The sequence below is a fragment of the Mus musculus genome, chromosome X (genome assembly GCF_000001635.26).
Source record: "Mus musculus strain C57BL/6J chromosome X, GRCm38.p6 C57BL/6J".
In the NCBI taxonomy this organism is placed as follows: Eukaryota; Metazoa; Chordata; class Mammalia; order Rodentia; family Muridae; genus Mus; species Mus musculus.
This window is the reverse complement of record NC_000086.7, coordinates 156,867,189-156,872,549: the sequence shown is the minus strand read 5'-3', so window position 1 is coordinate 156,872,549 and position 5,361 is coordinate 156,867,189.

The following is a 5,361-nucleotide window of genomic DNA, read 5'->3' as shown; positions in this document are numbered from 1 at the left end:
TTTATCAGGCTTAGGAGTTCTCTGGTAGAATTTTTAGGGTCACTTATATATACTATCATATCATCTGCAAAAAGTGATATTTTGACTTCTTCCTTTCCAATTTGTATCCCCTTGATCTCCTTTTGTTGTCTAATTGCTCTGGCTAGGACTTCAAGCACAATGTTGAATAGGACTTCAAGTACAATGTTGAGAGTGGACAGCCTTGTCCAATCCCTGATTTTAGTGGGATTGCTTCCAGCTTCTCACCATTTACTTTGATGTTGGCTATTGGTTTGCTGTAGATTGCTTTTATCATGTTTAGGTATGGGCCTTGAATTCCTGATCTTTCCAAGACTTTTATCATGAATGGATGTTGGATTTTGTCAAATGCTTTCTCAACATCTAATGAGATGATCATGTGGTTTTTGTCTTTGAGTTTGTTTATATACTGGATTGCATTGATGTATTTCCGTATATTGAACCATCCCTGCATCCCTGGGATGAAACCTACTTGGTCAGGATGGATGATTGTTTTGATGTGTTCTTTGATTCGGTTAGCAAGAACTTTATTGAGGATTTTTGCATCAATATTCATAAGGGAAATTGGTCTGAAGTTCTCTATCTTGGTTGGGTCTTTTTGTGGTTTAGGGATCAGAGTAATTGTGGCTTCATAGAATGAGTTGGGTAGAGTACCTTCCGTTTCTATTTTGTGGAATAGTTTGTGAAGAACTGGAATTAGGTCTTCTTTGAAGGTCTGATAGAACTCTGCACTAAACCCGTCTGGTCCTGGGCTTTTTTTGGCTGGGATACTATTAATGACTGCTTCTATTTCTTTAGGGGATATAGGACTGTTGAGATCATTAACCTGTGCTTGATTTAGCTTTGGTACCTGGTATCTGTCTAGAAACTTGTCCATTTCATCCAGATTTTCCAGTTTTGTTGAGTATAGCCTTTTGTAGAAGGATCTGATGATGTTTTGGATTTCTTCAGGATCTGTTGTTATGTCTCCCTTTTCATTTCTGATTTTGTTAATTAGGATGCTTTCCCTGTGCCCTCTAGTGAGTCTGGCTAAGGGTTTATCTATCTTGTTGATTTTCTCAAAGAACCAGCTCCTTGATTGGTTGATTCTTTGAACAGTTCTTCTTGTTTCCACTTGGTTGATTTCACCCCTGAGTTTGATTATTTCCTGCCTTCTACTCCTCTTGGGTGAATTTGCTTCCTTTTCTTCTAGACCTTTTAGGTGTGTTGTCAAGCTGCTAATGTGTGGTCTCTCTAGTTTCTTTTTGGAGGCACTCAGAGCTATGAGTTTACCTCTTAGGAATGCTTTCATTGTGTCCCATAAGTTTGGGTATGTTGTGGCTTCATTTTCATTAAACTCCAAAAAGTCCTTAATTTCTTTCTTTATTCCTTCCTTGACCAAGGTATCATTGAGAAGAGTGTTGTTCAGTTTCCACATGAATGTTGGCTTTCTATTATTTATTTTGTTATTGAAGATCAGCCTTAGTCCATGGTGATTTGATAGGATGCATGGGACAATTTCAATATTTTTGTATTTGTTGAGGCTTGTTTTGCGACCAATTATGTGGTCAATTTTAGAGAAGGTACCATGAGGTGCTGAGAAGAAAGTATATCCTTTTGTTTTAGGATAAAATATTCTGTAGATATCTGTTAAGTCCATTTGTTTCATCACTTCTGTTAGTTTCACTGTGTCCCTGTTTAGTTTCTGTTTCCATGATCTGTCCATTGGTGAAAGTGGTGTGTTGAAGTCTCCCACTATTATTGTGTGAGGTACAATGTGTGCTTTGAGCTTTACTAAAGTTTCTTTAATGAATGTGGCTGCCCTTGTATTTGGAGCATAGATATTCAGAATTGAGAGTTCCTCTTAGAGGATTTTACCTTTGATGAGTATGAAGTGACCCTCCTTGTCATTTTTGATGACTTTGGGTTGGAAGTCAATCTTATCAGATATTAGGATGGTTTCTCCAGCTTGTTTCTTCAGACCATTTGCTTGGAAAATTGTTTTCCAGCCTTTCATTCTGAGGTAGTGTCTATCTTTTTCTCTGAGATGAGTTTCCTGTAAGCAGCAAAATGTTGGGTCTTGTTTGTGTAGCCAGTTTGTTAGTCTATGTCTTTTTATTGGGGAGTTGAGAACATTGATATTAAGAGATATTAAGGAAAAGTAATTGTTGCTTCCTGTTATTTTTGTTGTTAAAGTTGGCATTCTGTTCTTGTGGCTGTCTTCTTTTAGTTTTGTTGAGGGATTATCTTCTTGTTTTTTCTAGGGCGTGGTTCCCGTCCTTGTATTGGTTTTTTTCTGTTATTATCCTTTGAAGGGCTGGATTCATGGAGAGATAATGGGCGAATTTAGTTTTGTCGTGGAATACTTTGGTTTCTCTATCTATGGTAATTGAGAGTTTGGCTGGGTATAGTAGCCTGGGCTGGAATTTGTGTTCTCGTAGTGTCTGTATAACATCTGTCCAGGCTCTTCTGGCTTTCATAGTCTCTGGTGAAAAATCTGGTGTAATTCTGATAGGCTTGCCTTTATATGTTACTTGACATTTTTCCCTTACTGCTTTTAGTATTCTATCTTTATTTAGTGCATTTGCTGTTCTGATTATTATGTTTTGGGAGGAATTTCTTTTCTGGTCCAGTCTATTTGGAGTTCTGTAGGCTTCTTGTATATTCATGGGCATCTCTTTCTTTAGATTTGGGAAGTTTTCTTCAATAATTTTGTTGAAGATGTTTGCTGGTCCTTTGAGTTGAAAATCTTCATTCTCATCCACTCCTATTATCCGTAGGTTTGGTCTTCTCATTGTGTCCTGGATTTCCTGGATGTTTTGAGTTAGGATCTTTTTGCATTTTCCATTTTCTTTGATTGTTGTGCCGATGTTCTCTATGGAATCTTCTGCACCTGAGATTCTCTCTTCCATCTCTTGTATTCTGTTGCTGATGCTGGCATCTATGGTTCCAGATTTCTTTCCTAGGGTTTCTATCTCCAGCGTTGCCTCACTTTGGGTTTTCTTTATTGTGTCTACTTCCCTTTTTAGGTCTAGTATGGTTTTGTTCATTTCCATCACCTGTTTGGATGTGTTTTCCTGTTTTTCTATAAGGACTTCTACCTGTTTGGTTGTGTTTTCCTGTTTTTCTTTAAGGACTTGTAACTCTTTAGCAGTGTTCTCCTGTATTTCTTTAAGTGAGTTATTAAATTCCTTCTTTATGTCCTCTACCATCATCATGAGATATGCTTTTAAATCCAGGTCTACCTTTTCAGGTGTGTTAAGGTGCCCTGGACTGGGCGAAGTGGGCGTTCTGGGTTCTGATGATGGTGAGTGGTCCTGGTTTCTGTTAGTAGGATTCTTACGTTTACCTTTCGCCATCTGGCAATCTCTGGAGTTAGTTGTTATAGTTGTCTTTGTTTAGAGATTGTTTCTCTGTTGATTTTGTTACCCTCTATCAGCAGACGTGGGAGACTAGCTCTCTCCTCTGAGTTTCAGTGGTCAGAGCAGTCTCTGCAGGCAAGCTCTCCTCTTTCAGGGAAGGTGCACAGTTATGTGGTGTTTGGACCTCCTCCTGGCTGAAGATGAAGGCCCAAAACAGGATCTTTCCCAGAAGCTGTGTTGCTTTGGCCAGGAAGGTGGCCGGTTGTCTGGAGCCGAAGATGGCGCCGCCTCAGAAGCTCTGTGGCTCTCGCCTGTCCCAGAAATGGCTGGCCTCTGTATTCCACACTGTCACCCGTGCAGCCTGCCCTCCGCAGAGTCCCGGAGCCAAGGTGGCTCTTGCCAGAGCCTGAGGCAGAAACCTCTCGGGCCGGGCGGACCCCTGTGCTCTCACCAGGAAGGTGGCTGGTTGTCTGGAGCCGAAGATGGCGCCGCCTCAGAAGCTCTCTATAAAGCTATTTTTAAACAAACTTGACCAAAATGTTTACAAAAGAAAAGAAAAAGATACAGAAAAAGAATAACTTGCTTCATATGTCCCCTAGAGGAAAAAATAAAGGGGACAACCAACATGTTCAACAATAAGGGGTTATTTCTTTATTTCTTAATTCAAAATACAAGGAAAGGATACACGTAGTTCAGGAGCAGACAGCAGTCCTGGAAGTCCTTCAATCAGAGCAAGGCAGGAGTTTGTTGTTGCTGTTGTTTATGCAAATTCATAGAGACCAGGATATGTAAATGTATGAAATGTTATTTTCTATTATTTTTAATTATATATATTTATGTGAGGTCATGTGCAAGTGAGGCCAAGATGCATCTGATTACCTGGAGCTGGAGTGGCAGTTGTGAGTCAGCTATGGGGGGGAGGGGCATGCAGTTTCTGAGACTCAAACTCTGGTCCTCTGCAAGACTGGTGTAGTGCATGCTTGGTGCTGCTAATGTGTCTCTCCCACCACCTATTCCTGAATTTTATAGAAGGTATGCGCTTTTGTTTCTGGCTTTGTTAACGTGACTTAATACTTGTCTACAGTTACTATCTTTACAAAAATTTAATGTGTTTAAAATTATGAATGATAATGTTTCCTTCTAAGAATTCTGCAATATCCATTAACTACAGTAGCTTTTTCATGTTTTTAATATCTATTTCATTATACATTGCAATAATTTCTTCTCTTTTATATCAATAAACCAGTACACAGTAAAGGTACACACAAGCAACCCGGTAGGATGCAAGTGTTCCCAAAAGCAAACAAAAGAGTCAGAGTCCACACGCACTACCACTGTTAAGAGAAGCACAAAAATACCAAGCCACACAACCAAAATATATGTACAGAGGACCTAGCTCAGACTCATGCTAGTCTCATGCTTGCCATTTCACTCTATGTGAGCACCTATGAGCACTGCTTAGTTAATTATGTGGGCCATGTTCTTGTGGAGTTCTCAATCCCTCTTGTTTCTACTTGCCTTCCTCTCCTTCTTTTTCAGGGTTCACCTGGTTCCATTTGGTGTTTTGCTCTGGGTCTCTGCATTCATAAGTTTGCTCTGGGTCTTATGCATTGCCTCTCTGATGACTATTAGGTTAGGAACCAAACTTTGCACCTTCACATGATGAATGTTTACATTATTTTATGTCTTAGTTACTATGGTATAATGAACATGAGCACAAGGGTTCAGTTGTCTCTTTTGCATAATGATTCCATTTCCTTTAGATATGTAACCCAGGATTCAGATTGCTAGATTGTGTGATATAATAATTTTATTTATCTATTTTTAAGAACCTGTATACTATTATCTATGGCTATATTAATTCATATTGTATAAACTAGTATAATATTATATAACAAAATGAAAAGACTCATTTTTCTCTACATCTTTAGCAACAGTTAATTATTTTATGACATTTGAATAATTGCCAATTGAGCAGGTGCCATATAATATCTCAATGTAT